Raw genomic sequence first — 23,225 nt, 5'->3', positions numbered from 1 at the left:
TTGAAGAGCATTTACGATTTCCTGTAAACAACGTACTTTCATTATATTACTACGATCTAGAGCATGTATTGAAACATTTCTCTTGAAAAATTGATAAAAACTAAAAACTCGGTAATAAATCAAAGACTGCTATAGCAGCTGGTATGGAGCAATCTGTACTTCGACAGAAATCGTGTGGTACTACCTTTCCAATTGTCAATTAATTCAGTCTCCCTAATCAAAAATCTTTAGGAATATTGAGTATGCTCTTCGGTTCACATTGATCTCACTATTCCTTTTTGACCTCAAAATCTTTTGTCCTCCATCTAGCGAAATCCTTTTTTCTCTTATTGTTTAGAGGAAGCTCTTACAGTTGTCTTACGAGTACATTCTATAATACTTAGCACGTATAATATTGAAGAATTACTTTATTATTATGTTTAAGGGAGAGTTTTAGAATTAAACAAAATTTCAATAGGTAAGTTGTGGCGAGAGAAATTCGCGAATGCTCAACAGAAATCGTTATTGTACAACTTATTCGTTGTAGCGTACCCTTAGTGCCAAATTTCTACCTATTTTTACCATTTCATTTCTATACTCATTGAACGTATACGTTTTGGGACAACAATGTTTTTTAATATTTTTAGCTGGTATGTTCAAGTTTGATTTCTATAAGAACTTTCTGTCGGTAATGTAAAGTTCAGAATTTGGTAAAACGTAATCGCGATTCACGACTAAATTAGTCACAAGTAGTTGAACGTCTAATAAAAAGATTTAGGTTTTTAAAAAAAGACCAATTCTTTAGTTTAATCATAGTCTTCTATTTAATTTTTATTATATACATAAATAGTTATATAAGTACATGTTTTTCTCGGGCTTCTTACAATGCTAGGTGAAACTCCTTAAAACATTTTAATTATTTGAATTACAATAAATAATGCTGATTTTCAGAATTAATAATGATGATACCCAGTGTACTGCCTGGAAAACTACCCATCAATGGAAGCCCAAGTGAAAAAGACGTAAAACATCAATCCAATGTGAATACATCAACAAACATTGGTTTGGGATAAAAGAAAGGTATGTAATTATTATAATACGTAATATGTATGTTTTTATCAAAATTAAAAATTGCATGTTAAAAAAAGTAATAATTTTGTTGCTGAACAGAAAAGCCTTTACAAAAATGATTTAATTTATTTTTCTATTTATTGACTTTATTTTCATTTAATTTAATAAATATGTAAAGTTAATAATCAAAGTGAATGCTGAAAAATATTTAATCAAATGAAACTCTTATTCAGCCAGTTTAAAGTTCTTTATAATAATTATAATTCTTTCTTTATTGATTTCTAACTAGCATCTTCTGATACGAGAAATAGATAAACATTTTGATTGTTATTAAATTTTATTTTAAGAAGATAAAGAGCAAAATTTCAAAAGTTTTTTAAAAAAAGGTTTAGTTAAACTGATAAATTCTGCGTTTTGAATGAAGTATTAATGTAGTGAGAATCAAATTCGTATTACTCCTACCTATGTTTAATGTAATATGTTTTTCAGTTCATGCAGTGCTGACATCAATGGGCTTTTTGTCAACTTGCAGCCCCGTTAAGCTCAGCTTTTATCCGAAATGAATTTTTAAAGGTCCTTCTATACTTACAGCAGCACGACCATAAATATGAAGTGATTCGCATCTAGGTAAGTCTTATATTATTATTTATTATGTTCCGAGTGATACAACAAGAACTTAAACTTTTTTTCATATAAATTAATTTTTTTTTATAAATGAAAAAAGTTGTAATTTTTGTTGATTGTAAAGTTTTAATTGAAAACTTGAACATCAAACATGCATGTGAATTCTCCATTATTATCCAATCACATAGAACTATTTTTAGTCGAGCTTATAATTTTTTTATTCATTTTCTTAAAAATAATTCAGTAATAATAATGCTAGTAGATTATGTGTGTTATTTTGGAAATATCTTTCATCATCATTGAATGAAAAGATTTAAGGTTTTTTAAAAAATCAATTCTTTAGTTTACTTACTGTCTTTTTTATTTAATTTTTATAATATACATAAATTGTAATACATGTTTTTCTCTAGCTTCTTAATGCTAGGTGAAACTCCTTACAACATTTCAATTACAATAAATAATAATGATTTTCAGAATTAGTACTGGTGATACCCAGAGTACTGCCTGCAAAACTGTTCATCAATGGAAGCCCAAGCGAAAAAGATGTAAAAGATCAATCCAATGTGATGTATCAACAAACATTGGTTGGGAATCTATAAAAAAAGGTAAGTAATTATTATACGTAATATGCATGATTTTAACACAATTAAAAATTGCATGTTTAAAAAAAAATGTTTTTTTCAGAATAAAAAAGTCTTAAAAAATTATTTTAGTTATTTTTGTATTTATTCTGGTAAATAATATAAAAAAAAGTAAAAATATAAACGAAAAAATTAATAATATTTTATTAATACAGTTGAAAATGATGAAAAAATAGGTAAAAATAAAAAAGATAACCTAAAAGGAAGGTTACAGAGTCTAGGGAGTGGTAGAAGTATAAAAGGAAACCTAGAGAGAAGGTTAAACAATGGCCGACAGGTCGTGAGAGTGTGGAAGAGCAGCAGACCAGCTGGAGCGATCTAGGAGGTTACCGATCAGGTGAGTTTACTGCCGCCATCTTGCTGTGGGAGGCTATATAACTAAGTTCGTTGGAAGGGTGGGGCAGGGTGGGGAGAACCGTCGAAGCGACAACATCTCCCCACCATGATTCTTTGACAGAGAGAGAGGTGATGGATGTTAGACTAGACTCTAGTAAGAGATGTTTGGATCGACGAGCGATCTACCCCCCTGCATCACTCAAGTCGTACTGACCAGAATTTGTGCTGCTGCCGTATATATAGAGAAGGTTACACCACTGCTACCTGGTGGCCACTTCTAGAACTATTTTCTCACCTGTCTGGTAAGTGGCGCCCTCTGTCGGATTTTTTTGGAACTATCTTTTTTTTTACCTAAATTCATTATTTTACATTTTTACGTTAGGTTTAAACGTTTTTAAGCAATTCTTCTGTATTTTATTGATTTATATGTATATTTTTTTGTATAATATATTGTAAAATAAAAAAATCTATGTATAAACAAAATAGATATGCAAATAAATAACTTTTTTTTTCAAATTTAAGATTTTTATTTATTCTCCTACTAAATAATACTTTTTATTTTCACTTAAACTCAAAATGGGTGAATTCTACCCACATGCTATTCATGTATTTACCTATTATCATCTTGTATTATTGCAGAAAGATACTGCAGTTGTGAAAATAAATAAAGTAAAAACAAGAAAAAATCATTTAATAAGATTGCGATACAAACATGCAAATTACATATACCTAAATAATACATTTTTTAGTAATTGATTAATACAAAAGTTTGTACATACTCATTTGATCGATGTTTTCTCGACCTCTTTTCCATTTCCACTTCAGTTGTTGGACAGTTTTGCAGTTATTGGCTCACAGTATTGCCTGTTTCCAATCTGAAAATCATTATTCAATGAAATAAACAGTTTATAGATTTAATCTTTAAAGCATTCTATTCACTGATTCTGCAAATTAAGATGCAACAATTTGTTGAAGATAAATTTGTATCTTTCAGGAATTTATGAAATAAATAAAATAAGAATGCTGAAATTTTAAAATCATTTTAACAGACAATCTTTTAGAACGTATTCGTAACATTGTAAAATATTAAATTATTTGAAATGAATTTCCTACGTTACAATTTAACGTTGTACTAAACTTGTTTTAATCAAGTTACACCTACTGCCATAAATTTAAATCATTGGTTTAAGTTTGTCAACCAATATTAACTAATTTTTAAATTTCAATTTTGTTCAAAATCATTTAAAAGCTAATGAAACACAATTAATAACTACTGATGAATTATTATACATAAAATTAAATAAATGTGATTGTAATTAAACTAAAACAATATGCACATAACAATAATTTTGCAAAGAAAGAATTCCGCTAGATGGAGGAGATAAGATTTTGAGATCATTATGAATGGTAAGATCAATGCGAACCGAAGAGCATATACTATATTCCTAAAGATTTTTGATTGGGGAGACTGAATTCGTTGACAATTGGAAAGGTAGTACCCCACGATTTCTGTCAAAGTACAGATTGCTCCATACCAGCTGCTTATAGCAGTCTTTTATTTATTACAGAGTTTTTAATTTTTATGATTTTTCAAGAGAAATGTTTCAATACATGCTCTCATCACACACGACGATTCGAAAACATTTATCGAAAACAAATATTTCCGTTGAAAACTGAATAATATTCTACTTGATCGTAACACCTTGTAATTATCATGGGTAAGAAAAAGTAATTGAATTGTAACGAGTGCTTGGTGGATATTATAGTAAAGGTGAAAAATTAAAGGGCCAAATGACAAAGATTAGCAATATACCTTATGAAGCCAATACAAATGGGAAGGTCTTGTTCGCACAATTGCTCCAGCAAGTACTTCTCTTTCTACTCCTGCTTGTAGGTACTACTTCATTCTTGTTACGAAGTAGTCAAAAACCATTACCAGCGAAATACAGAGCTAGTAACTTCTTATCAATCTTACTAAGAAGCCATTTAATGTTTCATCTGAATAGCTGAAATCACCATCATGTATAAATACCAAAGTTTTGATATATTATATTTTTCAACATGTAAGGAAATAAATAAAGACAGTTACTTAAAGTAAAGGTTTTTCACCTCAACTTATATGGGAATGCTGCTGGATGTAAAAAAGGACCATGATCAAGAATAGCCAGCGAAGGGCAGAAGGGTCCTTGAGCAAAGGCAATGGATGATGAGAAAAACATACTACATTTTACATAAGATGAAGTTGAGGCATGGCCTCTAAAACAGTCCTCTATATGGGACCCAAGACTTCAAAATAAACAATTAACATTGCAACAGAATAACCAGTTTTGAACATATATTTATCACATAGAAGTTGAAATGTTGTAAAGGAGATTTAATCTGAGTAAGCTTCATAATCAAACTCATAATTAATATTACGTTACAGGTTGGTATTACATAATGTTAACCAGGAGAAAAGTAATTTAGCACACTACCCTTGAGCATATATAAGACAAATCGTACATATTATCACTTTAATATATAAGTTTAATAACATAATCTGATAATTTATCAAATACCTATGGGGAGAATATTGTTTTAAACATCTTAATTTAATAATTTTACTTAAAAACTGCAGAGGAAGGGGAGCAATACGAAGAGTAAAAAGTTGGAGCTAAAAGGGACATATCATTTATACTTTATATTGCATAGAAATATTGAGTAGAGAGAACCAGTGAACTTGGAGGTGTTCCAGCCATGCACATGCAATTTTATGTAGGATTAAGAACTTACTTGTTTTAAAACCAATTTTGCACTTAAAGTTTCCTTATTTTTGTAGAATATTAGCTTCATTATTCTCTCTCAGGTAGTCTCTTTGGAAGTTAAGAATAACTGCGTACTCTTTGTCCCGACGTTGGTTACTACTTATTTTACTGTGACTCCAGTTTACCTCTCTGATCTAGACAATAGTTGTTCTCCGACCGTCGAAGCGACATCTCCCTTATCATAACCCAACATCATGATTCTATGGGATAAAAGTGATAAATATTAGACTAGACAAGATACGTTTGGAGCGACTGACTCCCCTCCATGGCTCAAGTCGTACTAACGAGAATTGTGTTGTGCTGTTCACGTATATATAGTGGAAGGTTACAGCACTGCTACCTGGTTGCTATTTTTTGGAACTAATCTTTTATTTTTGTTTTTTACTCAAATATCTTTATTTCATTAAGTTAACCTGTTAGTTTTAAGCGTTTTTCAGTTTCTTTTTGTATTTTGTTAAATTATATTTGTATATTTTATTATCATAGAAAGTAAAATACTAAGTTTATGTAAGAAAAAATAGCTATGAAATAAATATATATATTTTTTAAATTGAACGTTTTTCTTTATTCTCCTACTAAATATTGCATATAATTAATAAGATTGTGACATAAACATGCACGTTATATATTACACCTGAATAATACATTTTTTAGTAATTGATTCATTTCGAAATATTAATGAAATTATTTAAATTATAAATCTCTTTAAATCTTTAAATAATAATTTTGTTATCAAATTAAAGAGTTTTATTTACTCTCCTACTAAATAATACTTTTTATTTTCATTTTAAGTCAAAAAATCATTTAATAAATAAGATCGCGATACAAGCATGCAAATTACATACATCCCTAAATAATACATTTTTTTAGCAATTCAAACATAACAAAAGTTATTTGTACATACTCATTTGATCTATGTTTTCTCAACGTCTTTTTTATTTCCACTTTAGTTAATGGACAGTTTTGCAGTTATTGGCTGTTTTCAATCTGAAATAAACAGTTTAAAGATTTGGTCTGTAATTAAAAAACATTCTATTCAATGATACTGCCAATTAAAACGCAACCATTTGTTTAAGGTAAACTTGTATCTTTCAGGAATTTATGAAATATGAATGCTGAAATTTTAGAATTTAAACAGATCAATCTTTTAGAACGTATTCGTAGCTTTGTAAAATATTAAACTATTTTAACATGAATTACTCCTACGTTGCAATTTAACGTTGTACTAAACTTGTTTTAGTCAAATTACTCTCTGTCATAAATTTAAATAATAAGTTTTTCAAGTTTGTCAACCGATTTTTATAGTTGGAAGTTTGTTCAAAATTATTTCAATTAATTCATAAAAGCTAAAGAAACACATTTAATATCTATAACTACTGATGAATTATTATTCATAAAATTAAATAAATGAGACTGTAATTTAACCAAAACAATGGTATGCACAACACAGAAAGAATTTCGCTAGATGGAGGACATAAGATTTTGAGGTCATTATGAATGGTAAGATCAATGCGAACCAAAAAGGATATACTATTTCCCTAAATATTTTTCATTGGGGAGAGTGAATTCGTTGACAATTGGAAAGGTAGTACCCTACGATTTCTGACAAAGTACAGATATCTCCATACCAACTGCTATAGCAGTCTTTGATTTATTACAGAGTTTTTAGTTTTTATCAATTTTTCAAGAGAAATGTTTCAATACATGCTTAGATCATAATAACATAATGAAAGTACGTTGTTTCCAGGAAATCGTAAATGCTATTCAAGAGATAATACGAAAAATCAGATTCAGTAAATTTGTAGTTAGATTGGAACATTTTCGCCAAAAAGAGCCATTAAACTAAATATCAAAATTTGAATTTTCTATGAGTTTCCATTATTGATTTTCATCACACACGAAACTGGACGATTCGTAAAAACATTTATCGAAAACAAATATTTCCGTTGAAAACTGAATAATATTCTACTAGATCGTAATATTCTACTACACCTCGTAATTATTATGGGAAAGAAAAAGTAATTGAATTGTAACGATTGCTTAGTGGATATTAAAGTAAAGGTGAAAAATCAAAGGGCCAAATGACAAAGATTAGCAATATACCTTATGGAGCCAATACAAAAGGGAAGGTCTTGTTCGCACAATTGCTCCAGCAAGTACTTCTCATTCTATTCCTACTTGTTGGCACTACTATCCATTTTATTCTTGTTACAAAAACCATTACCAGCGAAATACAGTTAGTTAGTAACCTTCTTATCAGTCCTATCCATGAAGCCATTTAATTTTCATCTAAATTGCCGAAATCACCATCACGGATAAATACCAAAGTTTCGATATATTGCACACCTTTTTCAAGCCCAAATAATTATGATATATACACATTGTCATCTTGTTATTTTTTCTTACACTGGCTATATTATACGAAGTACAACAATAACAAAAACGTGGTACGATTCTCCCAAAATACTTAAACAATTGTGTGTAATATGTGCATAGGTTACTTAATATCATTAAATGAGGATAAGCAAAATACCTTATGAATCCAATACAAAAGGAAAGATCTCGAAAGCTTATCATACATATCTTCCTCGTCTTAGAATCTTGACTTGTGGCTTTCGTTACTTCACTTCGATATAGAACTAACACTTCTCGAACCTTACTTTTTACAGGTCTTCGTAAAGGCTTAAGAAAATCTTAAAAGACTTAAGTCTTATGAACATGAGGTTACATTCACAGTGCGTAATATTACTTGTAATTTTGTCCGTAGTATGACGAATTTTTTATTATTTCCTTTATCGGTTTCGATCTTGCAACCATCTCGGAGGTAGAATAACCAGATTAATGTATGGATTTCGACTTCACTTCTCACCCCAGGCCGCGTTACACTTACTGACTGAGCAGACTGTGTAAGGGAGGTTACATGGTGTTATCTAAAATATTAATGCATTGTCTAACATTTGTAAAAATTATGAATGAAAATAATTGTAATCTTGTACATGTTAAAAGGAAATGTTTTTTGTTTTAATTCTGTGCGAGTAATATTTTATAAATGAGAAGTTGGAAGTGTATTTTATACGAGGGAGGCGCGATAATTTAAATTTAAAACACGGACATTGTTGGATTTCCACTGCGAAATAATTATTGTTAAGTAAAATATGAATGAATATGCGATTCTAATCATTTAAAAAATGCGTAAGTTAGTAAAATCTTTAAAGGAAAACTTTTAATCAGCATAGAACATGTAATATGCTGTTATATTCAAGCTTTGTGAATGGCTTTCTGTTTGCACATTTCTATTCGTAGCAGAAACACTTCAGTTTTTATAAAACAGAAACTTTATGGAATTGGTTCATAAAGTATATAATTGAATTAATTGAAATCAGCGATTTGTACGTTAAAATAATCAATGCATTATCGGGCATACAAGTGGCCCAGGTTGGATGGTTGATGGTTGGTAGAAAAAGGCTTTCTTAGTCTTATACTATACTTTATTTATTCGGTTGATATAGGAATTGTCTTGATAAGTAATCTGCATATGTCTGCGATGTTCTCCTTCATACTTTTAATAACTAAGACAGAGGAGTATTTTTCATATACACGGAGTAGCCTAGTTTCCCAATTACCATTGCAAAATTAAAAGAAAACTGAGAAAATCTTCTCTAGTTGAGAGCAAAAGAATAAGATTTCTGCTTTAGTGTATTAATAACTAAGAGTTGGACTGTAAATCAGGGTAGCCCACAATTTGAAGTTACGATTGCAAAATTAATGGCAAAATAAAACGATTGAGATTTCTACTTTATTGTATAAATATCAAAACCAAACGTTGATTGTACACAAAGAGAAGGCCGAATTTGAAGTTACGAGTACAAAATAAAAGGAAAAATAATGAATTATCGTCTAGTTTGTTTGGATAGATTGAAATTTCTGCTTTATACATTTCATAATTAAGCAAGAGGTGAAATGTAAACATTCAGGATAGCCTGAATATGAAGTTACCACTACAGAATGAATGAAAAAATTCAGAATTCTCATCTAGTTTGTAGATGTGGAATGTATTAGATTGTTTAAGACGGGCGGTTCCACCAAAAGGTGGAAGGAACGCAGGCAATCCTAATGCCCATTGTTCCCCGCCCACCCCTCATCTCATAAGAGATACCGGGGTAGATGTGGAATGTATACTCAGGGTAGTCTGAATTTTTAGTTACGATAGCAATATTAGTGTAAAAATAAGGAAATTTCTTCTATAGTTACTGTAAAGATTGAGATTTTGCCTTCGGTGAACTAAGCCAAAAGTAGATTGTTCACATTGGGTTGCCTGCATTTCAAGTTGCAATCGTAAAATAAGTGGAAAAGTAAAAAATTCTTGAATAATTTAAATGCAAATATTAAGATTCCTGCTTTATACATTTAATTACGAAGCAAGAAGTGGAATGTTCACACCGGAATATGAAGTTACGTCTGAAAAATGAATGTATAAACAAGCAATTGTCATTTAGTTTAAGGAAAATAATGAGATTTCTGCTTTAGTGTTTTAATAACTAAGACATAGTTGAATCGTACACCTAGGGTAGACTTTAATTAGAAGTTACGTTTCAGAATTAATGGAAAAATTCAATCTATTTCGAGAAACAAGAGAGAAAAACCATTGGAAAAAGAAGATCTTTTCATCTAACTTAACAGGAATGATGCTCCTTCTGGATTTAATAGTTTAACTCTAAAGCCAATGATAGATTGAACTTATTGGGTCGATCTATTTTTAAACCCAAGAAATAAAACTATTTGAAATAGGAGAAATTGTTTCCTAATTTCACTGGAAGACTGCTGTTTTAGTATTTGATGGTTAATACTCGTATAAGGCCAATGCTAGATGGTACATGTTGGGTAGATATAATTTGAAAAACCAGAAGAAAAAAAAGATTACAGAACGTTACCTTACTCAAAATTTCACTCGATTATTGCTGTTTCTGCATTTGATAGTCAATATTAAGGGAAAGCTAGAATTTAAATATAAGGTCGGTTTATTGTTAAAAAAATAGAAGTAAAAACTATTGGAAAAAGTAGATCTTTTCACCCAACTTTACAGGAATGATGCTGCTCCTGTGTTTATTAGTTAATATTAAGGCTAATGCTAGAATCTGCATATTGTGCCGATCTATTTTGCAAACAAGAAGTAAAAACAATAGGTAAAGGTGAAACATTTCTCGTAATTTCACTGGAATACTTATGTTTTCATATTTGACAGTTAATGTTACGACCAAGGTTACATTGTGTAAGCAAGGTTGATATATTTTGAAAAACTTGAAATAAAAACGATTAGAAAAGATGAAAATGACTCACAATTACAATAGAATACACTTTTACTTATATAACAGTTAATATTAAGACCAAGGCTAGTTTAGAAGTGGATCTTTTCTCTTAATTTCACTCGAACGCTTCTGTTTCTTTATTTAAAAGTAAATATTAAGTTAAAAGCTAGATTCCGCATATTGTGCCGATCTATTTTGAAAAATAGAAAGTAAAAACGGTTAGAAAAGGTGGAATATTACTTTTAATTTCACTAGAATACTCATGTTTCCGTATTTGACTGTTAATTTTTATACCAAGGGTAGATTAAGTAAGCTAGGTCAATCAATTTTGACAATCAAAAAAGAAGAACCATTGGAAAAAGTGGATCAGCAGTCTTCCTGGGGGCAATTTCTACTATATCCAATGGTATTTACTTATTGTGTTTCGAAATAGATTGACCCAATATGAACAGTCTAGCATTAGCCTTAATATTAACTAATAAATACAGGAGCAGCATCATTCCTGTAGCATTGCCTTATAATTAACTATCGTATACAGAAACCACAGCATCACAGTGAAATTGGGGTAAAAGTTCAATTTTTCCAATTGCTTTTTACTTTCTGTTTTTCCAAAATGATAGACTTTACAATTACAATCTAGCATTGGTCTTAATACTAACTATCAAATATGCAAAATTAGATGACAATTTTAACTTTTTCTATAGTTATTTACCTCTTACTTTTAAAAAAAGATCGTACCTACATGTATATTTTACCATCAGCCTTAATAGTGACTATCAAATGTAAAACAGGAGTGTTCGAGTGAAAGTAGAAGACGATTTCTACTTTTTCCAATGGTTATCTCATCATATTGAATTGAACTAGTTCAGAATTACCATTAGAATGTCGAAAGAACGCTGAGAACAAAATTAAAAATTTTATAAACTATCATTTAAGCAACTGTTTTCATTGTAATTTACAAATATTTAGAAAAAAATCACTTTTTTCTTAATTTAAAACTACCGGTTATTAATTTAAATTTCATTGAGATTTCTCTCCCCTTTAAATGAGAGAAATGTGAATATTTACGTGGAAGTTCATAATCCCCAAATACATAATCGTAATTAGAAATTTACTTTTACAGTAATAAAGACGATCAAAAATTATTTACATGTTACGAACTAAATCTACCTACTTATGACCGTTGAAACATTTTTATGAAACAAAATAATGAAGACTAAAATCAACTTTTTCATATAACATGCGTACACTTAAAATGCATCAGTATCAACTGTCTTGGAAATATGTCAATTTCATAAACACCTCTAATCACATCAACTCGTAATTAAGAATAAAAGTATACACAAAAAACGTTGCTTACCTGCAAAAAGTCCTTAACGCAGTAACGATGCAAAAACAAGTTTTCTTATTTCCTAGGAAGTTATCGCTTAATGCAAATAGATAATACAATCAGTTTTCTGAGGTATTTAAAATTCTCACTGAGTTAGTTACAGCTGCATCAACTTAAAACTATCAATCATAAATAAAAAAAACATCAAATTATGAGGTAAACAGTGATTTTAACTTTGACATTTTTTTTTAGAGGAAAACTTCTTATTAAAATACTGACGATATAAATGTTTATCAACATGGGTGAAGAACATTTAATAAATAAAGCAAATTATTACTTTGCCACAAGGTAAACACAATATTTGCACAAAACCGAATGATCTTTTTACCTATCGGACAGTTGTTTTGTTAGGTTACTTAGTGTTTATTTTAATAGTCAAAGTACATGTTCATGCTACCTAGCGGTAATCACTGGAACTACTTCATATGTAATTACATCTTTCTAGTTTAAGCAATCGCCGCTAGATAGAACTGGTATGCTTTTAATACGTCTCTTTTTCCATTCCTAATTTTCAAGTAAGAACAGAATTTATAGAATTTCTTTAAGTTAATTATATTTATTTATTTATTTATTCTTTAATAATATATTTTAAAATTCCACTCTCTTCACAAGTTATGTATAATAGAACCAACCAATCTTATGAAACTATTTTAATAATTATGAGCCAATAATATTGGTACAACAAGCAAGGAAAATTCTTAATAAATCTCCATAAGATGTATTCATATTTCTTGAATTATACGTACCGTAACTAAAATTTCCGTAAGTAAATCAATAAAAACTTACGATTTTTATAAGAAGTTGAAGATGTGGAGTAAAAGGTTGCCAACAAATCTACCGTTGTTCCATAGCCTTGCTTGTGCTTGTCCAGCGTTTTGAAGGAGCAGAAAGTCATCCGCAGAGTTAATGGCAGTATAAATCTTTAAGTCGTCCGCAAAAAGCAGAAAGTTTACTGAATTGAGACATTTAGATATATCATTAATAAAACTTTTGTATAAAAAAGGGCCAAGAATAGAACCTTGAAGTACAGCAGATGAACCAGAAATTCTTGTGACATTAGTGATTTGTATTTAACAGATCGATGCCTTGCGGTGAGGTAGGAATAAAATCAGTCAAGTAGTGATCCATGAATTCCACAATGGGATAGTTTCTGAATTAGTTTGGAATGATTGAAGCGATCGAAAGCTTAGGCGAAATCGAGATATATAGCATCTACCTGCTTGACAGTAACTAAGGCTCTCCGCAGATAGTCCTCAAATAGTAACAAATTAGTGAGCGTCGATCTACCAGAATGGAAGCCATGCTGTTCACTGAGGATGAGGTTGTCGAGTAAAGGCCGAAGAATGTCAGTTACAGACTTTTCTAAAATTTTCACAATTGCTGATTGAATGCAAATTGGTCTATAATTTGTAACATCCCTCTTATCTCCAGATTTGTAAACCGGCACTGCAAAACTTGTTTTTAGCATGTCCGGAAAAATCCCATGTTTTAAGGATTTGTTAAATAATGAGGCCAGAATCGGAGCCAGAGCAAGTTGACAATTTTTTAATACTGCAGATGTTATTCAATCAGGTCCTGTACCTTTCCTGATGTTGACATTAGACAGTTGTCTTAGTACATCTTCAGTGCTGAATTCTATCATTGAGATGTTCACTGAATTCAAAAATATCTTTATTGGTCGCGGTATCTGGAACAGACTTATTATATACATTTGAGAAATACTCAGTAAACAGGTTTACCTTATCTTGCTTACTCGAAGAATAATTGTTGTTGAAGTGAACAGCATCTGGAATTGCATTATTGTTTTTTTACCTGTTGATATAGTTCCAGAAATCCTTTATATCACAACTTTCATTCATTGCTGCTTCTACATCATGTATATAGAATCCATAATCCCGTTTAGTTAACTGTTTATATTGCGCACTTACCTTAGGCTGGAAACATAGTGGCGCGGCGAGCAAAGCGGCGATGATAGCGAAGAGCGAAGCGGCAAAAACAAAAACTAGAAATAGATAGAGTTACTCTATCTTCGCTTTGCTCGCCACTATGCGCGGTCCCATATGTTAACTTGTGTTTGATTTCGCCGCTTCGCTCTTCGCTATCATCGCCGCTTTGCTCGCCGCTCCACTATGTTTCCAGCCTTAGAGAAGTGCTCATAGTCCTCACGAAGTAGAGAGATTCTATATTGTTGATGTGCTGCTTTCTTTTTCATAGTTAACGTTATTAACTCCTTTGAAAACCAATTCGGGTAGTCTGACTCGAAAATTTTCTTGCGCGGAGTAAATTCAGAGATTAATTCTGTCACAACTCTCCAAACAAATTTAAAAGGTATTTAAAAGTTTTTTTTACTTACAATTTGTGGCTGCCCTCTAACGTATTTAATAGTTAAGTCAGTTTCTCCTGCTTTAATTCTTTCCTCCAACTTGATCCGTAATTGACGCAAGAGCTCTCTTTCCATTGGCGTTGAATCTTTTTTAACACGCACGTCCCTTAGTTGTGGTACATTAGTAACCAACCGCCTTTGCCTGAATATTTTATAGGCTGTCGTTTTATTTTCCAAGATTACTTTAAGTGGTCTAATTTTATTTTCAATTGGTTTTCCTAGTCTAAAAGTAGTTAGCACAGTAGACTCACTTACCCCAGCGGATCTAACTAGCATTTCGACTTGATTTTTGTCATTGCTTTTCTTTTCTTCATTATCTTCTCTATCCTCCTCAGGTAGATTAAAAATAATTAGGTTACTTTTCCTTTCTTCTCGATCCTCAAATTCTCTTAGAAGTTTATCTAGTATAAAGATAATTGTCCCGGTGAGAATGAAAGTGGCGTAAATCCATTTTCAGCAGTTGTGAGATAAAACGAGTTTTGTGTTTTGCTCTGTAAAAAAATGCAGATAATAAAAATATCTTTATTGTTTTTGTTTTTATTATTATTACATAGAATCAAATTTTTTGGTGCATATTATGAACGTAATAGGATTTTTAATTATTTTAGAAAATGCAAAAATGTGACTTACTTCATTGTCATTCCCAACATTTCTGGTGCAAGATTAAACAAAGCGGCATTTAAAACCAATTTTAAGGGTTTTATTCCATAAACCAATGCTTCAAAATGCAGAAGACTCATCACAGAGACTCATTTTACTAGCAGATCTTATTTTAACATAGCCAGCCAAAGCTTCTAATATCTACAAAATCCAATCCTTCCTGTCAAAAACTCTGTCGAATCGCAAATGCTCCTCACTATGTCCCTAACTCTACCTTGCACCGAGATTTCCTTGTTCCTTATGTTTCAAAAGCTGTAAGATCCCGTTATATTAAATTCCACACGTCAATCACCTCACATCTCAATCCACTAGTATCCCAACTTACTGCATTGCCTGAATATTGTCCAAGACGGCTGAAGCGCAGGTGGCCATGCGATATTCTAAATGAAGTAAATGCCTGTGCACAATAGTGAACGGTACCTCTTTGGAAGTATCCCCAATGGGTGAATTCTCCCCTCATGCTATTCATGCACTTATCTATTAGCATGTTGTATGTATCACCTTCACTTATTGCAGAAATATATTGCAGTTGTGAAAGTAAATAAAGTAAAAAAAAAAAATCCAAATTAAAATTCAACTAATAACACCAACACTAAGGCTTATTTTTAATTTTTAGTAAACTAAAACCATATAACAATTTACTAATTAACACCACACGACAAAAAACTTCACCAAGAAAACAGTCATACAGAAACAAACAATCTGGTGGACCTACGCCACTGTCATTCTCAACAATATGAGCTTTTGATTAAGTACTAAAACTTTGTGCTTCTCCTGATGGCCAATAAGTGCACTAAGAACTTAGTGCATTGTCACTCTAAACAAAACAGTTGTTGTAGAATACAAAGCTGTCGTTACCTTGATTTCAATAAAAAATGGACTTACGCCACTTTCATTCTCACCGAGACAATTGAATATAATACTTTTAAATTAATAAGTAAATAAACTTTATAAACAAAAAATGATAATTCAAACTGAAAAATATAATACAATAAAAAAAAAAAATCTGGAAATGTTAACAATAGCGAAATACAATGAAAACAAAAAATATAAATAAAACGCTGAAGTGCATTGGAATTAAAGTACTAACGAACCCTGGAACGAGATACAAAAATTTCTAAACTTTAAAATTAAATCTACATAAGTTCTTATATAGTTTATGCATTTTCACCAAATTACAGTTTGATATTACAAATTCATTTAAAATAAAATTACTGTCCAAAGAGTTGAAACACAATTTTCTAATTTCTGAGAATAATTGGCATTAACATATTATATGTAAGATATCCTCTTTATCAGTATTACAAACGTTACAAACAGACTGGCCATCAAATTTAACTGTAGTTTTCCCAACACTGAGTTTACCTTAGTGGCCCACCGGACAGTTGTTACCTTAGGAGGTTATTTAATGTTTATTTTAATAGTGTATAAAGTACATGTTCATGCTACCTAGCGGTAATCACTAGAACTACTTCCTATGTAATTACATCCTTCTAGTTTAAGCAATCGCCGCTAGATGGAACTGGCATGCTTTTAATGAGCCTTTTTTTCATTCCTAATTTTAAAGTAAGAACAGAATGTATAGAATTTCTAATAAGGTTGCCGAATTTCTTTAAGTTAAATATAAGGACTTGAATTTCTGATTTATTAATTGATTTAAATAGAGCAAATACCAAAATAATATATTTTTAAATTCCACTCTCTTCACAAGTTATATATAATAGAACCAACCAATCTTATGAAATTATTTTAATAATTATTGGGACCATAATATTGGTACAACAAGCGAGGAAAATTCTTAATAAGTCCCCATAAGATGTGTTCATATTTCATTATTTACATGTAACGTAACTAAAATTTCCATAAGTAAATCAATAAAAACTTACGATTTTTATAAGTTGAAGATGTGGAGTAAAAGGTTGTCACAAATCTAACATTGTATCTCAAGTTCCTCAGCCATCCTAATCCATTGTATCCCTCAATCAACAGAAAGAATTCAATCTTCTGCAATTACTTTATGCTAATATGAAAATACATTGACAGTGATAATAGATTGGCTCAAAGGTGACTTAGTACTTAAATGCACTGCAGTCAAACTTATATCGGATGACAATATCACTTACTACTTACTTAAAACTTCACTCAGCTCGATACCAAAAATTTAAGCTTTACTATTAATTTTGTCTTACCATTACCGCAGGAAGACTTCGCAATCCATTCTAGAACAAAGCCTCTCAACCTATCTTTTAGATTATTCAATATAGCGTTTTACATTTATTTATTTTTTAAATGTGTCCAATATTCAATCAATACCAGCTGAAATTAAAGTAAGCAAAGAAGAATTCCCAAACTAAATTTAGTTTTTTCAGCTCTTGAAACATTGCTCTTATTGAAGACTAGAATAACTGCAAACGGATTACTGAAACAAAACAGCATTTACAGCGAACTAATAAAGATGCTCCAGATTACCATACAATAACCAGAAATAAATTTAGTTTATTGGAGGCACTAATAAGTATACCGTCGAATTCTGGTGGGAGCATTCACAAATTTCTCTTGTCACAACTTACGTATTTATTAAACTTTCTATAAATATACTCTTTTTACTCAAATATAATCTGAAATAATTCTTCAGTATTATTCATGTTAAGTATTATAAAATGATATGAAACCATAAAATCGGGAAAACAGGATTTTGCTAGATAATGGATAAAAAGGATATGGAGGTCATTATGAATGGTAAGATCAATGAGAACAGATTTTTTTATTTAAAATTAACTGCTAGAAATACTATAAAAAGCAGCTAATAACATGGATAACATTAAGGCCAATTTTAGATTGTACGAGGGTCGTTTGAAAAGTCCGTGCAAAGACAGAGAGATAGCACTACTGGCGCGTATCGAGGTTATGTTTAGTTAGTAGCATCTCTTGGAAGAACACACACCAAGTTTCAGCCAGATCGGTCTATTTCTTTGTGTTTGGCATTCGTTAGAATCGAGGAAGTCGAGTGATTTTCAAAAAATGGACGAAAAAGAATTTCGTGTGTTGATTAAACACTACTTTATGAAAGGCAAAACGCCTCAGGAGACTAAAGAGAAGCTTGATAAACATTATGGTGAATCTGCACCTTCGATTAGAACAGTTTATAAATGGTTTCAAAATTTTCGGAGTGGCCATATGGGCACAAGTGACGCTGAACGTTCTGGACGCCCTGTTGAGGTTACTACTCCAGAAATCATTGATAAAATCCATGATATGGTGATGTATGACAGAAGAGTGAAGGTGCGTGAGATTGCTAGTGCTGTGGGCATCTCGAATGAACGGGTACATAATATTTTGCATCAACATTTGGACATGTCAAAGCTATCCGCAAGATGGGTGCCGCGATTGTTCACGCTTGACCAAAAACGAAATCGTGTGAAGAGTTGCAAGGACGGTTTGCAGCTGTTCCAGAAGAATCCGCAGGACTTTAACCGTCGTTTCGTCACTGTGGATGAAACATGGATACATCACTACACTCCTGCGACCAAAGAACAATCTAAACAATGGGTTACCAAGGGAGAATCTGCGCCAAAAAAGGCGAAGACCGTTCCTTCCGCCGGAAAGATTATGGCGACTGTCTTTTGGGATTCGCAAGGAATAATCCTCATCGACTATCTGGAAAAGGGTAAAACTATTACAGGTGCATATTATTCATCGTTATTGGACCGTTTAAAAACCGAGCTGCAAGAAAAACGCCCACGATTGGCCCACAAAAAAATCCTTTTCCATCACGACAACGCACCAGCTCACACCTCAGCAGTTGTGGTCGCAAAAATTAATGGAAATAGGGTTCCAACTCGTTTCACATCCCCCCTATTCTCCAGACTTGGCTCCCTCGGACTACTATTTCTTCCCCAATATGAAGAAATGGCTGGCGGGAAAAAGATTTTATTCAAACGAGGAGGTGATTGCAGAAACGAATGGCTATTTTTCAGACTTGGACAAATCCTATTATTCGGAAGGGATCAACAAACTAGAGCAGCGTTGGACGAGGTGTATAAGCCTAAAAGGAGACTATGTTGAAAAATAAAAAAGGTTTACCCCAAAAAATTAAGTAGTTTTTATTTTTGCACGGACTTTTCAAACGACCCTCGTACATGTTTAGTCGATTTATTTTGAAAATCAAGAAATAAAAAGTAGTGGAAAAAGTGAAAATCTCCTCCTAATTTCATTGTATTTCTGCTGTTGTGCCTTTGATAGTCAATATTAAGGGTAATGCTAGGTTGAACATCATGGGTCGCTCTATTTTGAAGAACAAGAAGTAAAAACTAGTGGAAAAAGTGGAAAACTCATTCTAATTGCACTGTATTGCTGCTGTTTCTGCCATTGATAGTTATTAACGGATTCGTATGTATTTACATATTTTTTCTAGGCAATTTACAGACGTTTTTCAACTAGAAGTATTCATACTGACACTTTTTAAGCCGTTTGAGTCTACTTTTATTTCACACATTTCCACATATTTGGATGTTATCGCATATTTATACATATTTGATTAAAATAAATAAATATTTCTACTTATTTAATCAAAATATGTACATATTTTTTCATATTTTTCATTTTGGGCATATTTTCACAATTGGAAGGTGGTTGACAGGAACTGTGAACCACAGACTGTAGGGCTGTGAATCACAGTGGGTACAATGGTTATTGTAATTTACACAGAATGCTGCTAAACAGTGACGGGCACTTGTTAGTTCTTTGAAGTTGTCTGACGTTGTCTGTTCTTTCAGCTCGTTCGTTGAAGTGTCCAATTCATTTCGTTCGGTCACTTAGTGTATTCTTTTTTGGGTGAAATGCCACGAACATCGGCCTCAAACAAATAACTGGTTGCTAAATATCTTCGCGAGTTTCCAGCAGAACTTTTTCGAAGTGATGGAGACATTTTGTACTGCACAGCTTGTGACAAGCGCGTTTCTTGCTCTCAACGTTCCCAAGTCACCCAACATATTGCCACCGGATCGCACATATAGAATAAAAACAGAAAGAAAGAGAGGACGTCCTATCAAGCCTTCCTTACATCTCCATCATCAAGTAAGTCTACTCTGAGTACAGATTTGTGTCGGGCTTTGGTTAGAGCAGATATCCCTTTCCACAAACTTAAAAATCCTCATTTCAAAGGATTCTTAGAGACCTATATTGGAAAAAAAATGCCTGACGAGAGCACTCTGCGGAAAAACTACCTGGAAGATATCTATAAAGATACACTAACCAAAATTCGAGAACATATTAAAGATGGACCGATTTGGGTGTCAATTGATGAAACCACTGACGTTGAGGGCAGGTATATTGCCAATGCAGTTATTGGAAAACTTGACAGTGATGCTGATGTGGATTCAAAGCCATTCCTTTTGAACTGTGAGGTTCTCGAAAAATGCAATCATTCCACCATTTCATGATTTTTCGATGCCTCAATGCCTATCCTATGGCCCAGTGGAGTTTTGAAAGAAAAAGTTCTTTTGTTTCTCTCTGATGCTGCACCCAACATGGTCAAGGCTGGGCAATCTATTCAGGTATTTTATCCTAAGATAATTCATGTGGCGTGTATTGCTAATGCCTTGCATCGAGTAGCAGAAATTGTCCGATCTTTGTTCAGTGACGTAGATTCCTTAATCTCCTCGGTTAAAAAAGTGTTCTTAAAAGCACCATATAGCATTAAAATGCTAAAAGATCTCTATCCAGACTTGTGCCTTCCACCAGAACCAATATTGACAAGATGGGGTCCTTGGCTGGAAGCAGCTCAGTATTACTATGAAAACTACAATAAAATCAAGAATGTCCTTTCACATCTCGAAGACGAAGCAGTAGCGATAAATACAGCCAAGTCTTTATTCGAGAAACCTAATTTAAAGAACGACCTTGCATTCATTTCTGACAATTGCGTATTTTTTCCACAAGCCATTACCCAACTTGAGTCCCAAAATGTTCGACTGATAGAAAACGTGTCCAACGTTAAAAAAGTCATCGAAAAGGTGGAAATCTCATTCTAATTGCACTGTATTACTGCTTTTTCTGCCTTTGATAGTTAATATTATGGCGAATACTAGATTGTACACGTCTGGTCGATCTATTTTGAAGAACAAAAAGTAAAAACTAGTTGGAAAAGTGGAAATCTCTATCTATTTTCGCTGTATTGCTGCTGTTTCTGCCTTTGATAGTTAATATTAAGGCCAAAGCTGTATTGTACATCTGGGGTCGACCTATTTTGAAGAACAAGAAGTAAAAACTAGTGGAAAAAGAGGAAATCTCTATCTATTTTCGCTGTATTGCTGCTGTTTCTGCCTTTGATAGTTAATATTAAGGCCAAAGCTGTATTGTACATCTGGGGTCGATCTATTTTGAAGAACAAGAAGTAAAAACTAGTGGAAAAAGAGGAAATCTCTATCTATTTTCGCTGTATTGCTGCTGTTTCTGCCTTTGATAGTTAATATTAAGGCCAAAGCTGTATTGTACATCTGGGGTCGATCTATTTTGAAGAACAAGAAGTAAAAACTAGTGGAAAAAGAGGAAATCTCTATCTATTTTCGCTGTATTGCTGCTGTTTCTGCCTTTGATAGTTAATATTAAGGCCAAAGCTGTATTGTACATCTGGGGTCGATCTATTTTGAAGAACAAGAAGTAAAAACTAGTGGAAAAAGAGGAAATCTCTATCTATTTTCGCTGTATTGCTGCTGTTTCTGCCTTTGATAGTTAATATTAAGGCCAAAGCTGTATTGTACATCTGGGGTCGATCTATTTTGAAGAACAAGAAGTAAAAACTAGTGGAAAAAGAGGAAATCTCTATCTATTTTCGCTGTATTGCTGCTGTTTCTGCCTTTGATAGTTAATATTAAGGCCAAAGCTGTATTGTACATCTGGGGTCGATCTATTTTGAAGAACAAGAAGTAAAAACTAGTGGAAAAAGAGGAAATCTCTATCTATTTTCGCTGTATTGCTGCTGTTTCTGCCTTTGATAGTTAATATTAAGGCCAAAGCTGTATTGTACATCTGGGGTCGACCTATTTTGAAGAACAAGAAGTAAAAACTAGTGGAAAAAGAGGAAATCTCTATCTATTTTCGCTGTATTGCTGCTGTTTCTGCCTTTGATAGTTAATATTAAGGCCAAAGCTGTATTGTACATCTGGGGTCGATCTATTTTGAAGAACAAGAAGTAAAAACTAGTGGAAAAAGAGGAAATCTCTATCTATTTTCGCTGTATTGCTGCTGTTTCTGCCTTTGATAGTTAATATTAAGGCCAAAGCTGTATTGTACATCTGGGGTCGACCTATTTTGAAGAACAAGAAGTAAAAACTAGTGGAAAAAGAGGAAATCTCTATCTATTTTCGCTGTATTGCTGCTGTTTCTGCCTTTGATAGTTAATATTAAGGCCAAAGCTGTATTGTACATCTGGGGTCGATCTATTTTGAAGAACAAGAAGTAAAAACTAGTGGAAAAAGAGGAAATCTCTATCTATTTTCGCTGTATTGCTGCTGTTTCTGCCTTTGATAGTTAACATTAAGGCCAAAGCTGTATTGTACATCTGGGGTCGATCTATTTTGAAGAACAAGAAGTAAAAACTAGTGGAAAAAGAGGAAATCTCTATCTATTTTCGCTGTATTGCTGCTGTTTCTGCCTTTGATAGTTAATATTAAGGCCAAAGCTGTATTGTACATCTGGGGTCGATCTATTTTGAAGAACAAGAAGTAAAAACTAGTGGAAAAAGAGGAAATCTCTATCTATTTTCGCTGTATTGCTGCTGTTTCTGCCTTTGATAGTTAATATTAAGGCCAAAGCTGTATTGTACATCTGGGGTCGATCTATTTTGAAGAACAAGAAGTAAAAACTAGTGGAAAAAGAGGAAATCTCTATCTATTTTCGCTGTATTGCTGCTGTTTCTGCCTTTGATATTTAATATTAGGGCCAAAGCTACATTGTACATCTTGGGTCAATCTATTTTGAAAAACAAAAAGTAAAAACTAGTGAAAAAAGAGAAAATCTCTATCTATTTTC

At 32.2% G+C, this 23,225-nt stretch overlaps 1 protein-coding gene and 1 long non-coding RNA gene across 7 annotated transcripts in view; one reads left to right on the top strand and one right to left on the bottom strand.

The window, feature by feature from the left end:
* LOC141454167 (uncharacterized) overlaps positions 1 to 3,167 on the top strand; it is a 197,785-nt gene extending 194,618 nt beyond the window's left edge. For 2 of the 4 annotated variants that reach the window (XR_012458511.1, XR_012458504.1), the window contains 2 exons: positions 1,540 to 1,677; positions 2,149 to 3,167. The gene's annotated coding sequence lies outside the window, so the exon portion shown is untranslated. The remainder of the gene's footprint in view (positions 1 to 1,539; positions 1,678 to 2,148) is intronic. The other 2 variants (XR_012458510.1, XR_012458507.1) reach the window with 2 other exon arrangements.
* On the bottom strand, positions 2,128 to 16,152 carry LOC141454183 (uncharacterized). Of its 3 annotated transcripts, XR_012458539.1 has the most exons (9): positions 15,165 to 16,152; positions 14,790 to 15,025; positions 12,938 to 14,676; positions 12,122 to 12,270; positions 6,360 to 6,442; positions 5,424 to 5,655; positions 4,465 to 4,657; positions 3,431 to 3,526; positions 2,128 to 2,267 (listed from the first exon to the last, which is right to left on the bottom strand). It is a non-coding gene; the product is annotated as an uncharacterized lncRNA (long non-coding RNA). The 3 variants fall into 3 exon arrangements; XR_012458540.1 differs by lacking the exons at positions 12,938 to 14,676; positions 14,790 to 15,025; positions 15,165 to 16,152 and adding an exon at positions 12,371 to 12,641; XR_012458538.1 differs by lacking the exons at positions 12,122 to 12,270; positions 12,938 to 14,676; positions 14,790 to 15,025; positions 15,165 to 16,152 and adding an exon at positions 7,989 to 10,739.
* Positions 16,153 to 23,225: the final 7,073 nt, after the last annotated feature.

Source organism: Rhodnius prolixus, unplaced genomic scaffold (genome assembly GCF_049639745.1).
Source record: "Rhodnius prolixus isolate KJV_2025 unplaced genomic scaffold, Rpr scaffold_9, whole genome shotgun sequence".
NCBI classification, from domain to species: domain Eukaryota; kingdom Metazoa; phylum Arthropoda; class Insecta; order Hemiptera; family Reduviidae; genus Rhodnius; species Rhodnius prolixus.
Note: the sequence above shows the minus strand (reverse complement) of the source record. Positions and strands in the feature narration are given on the sequence as shown.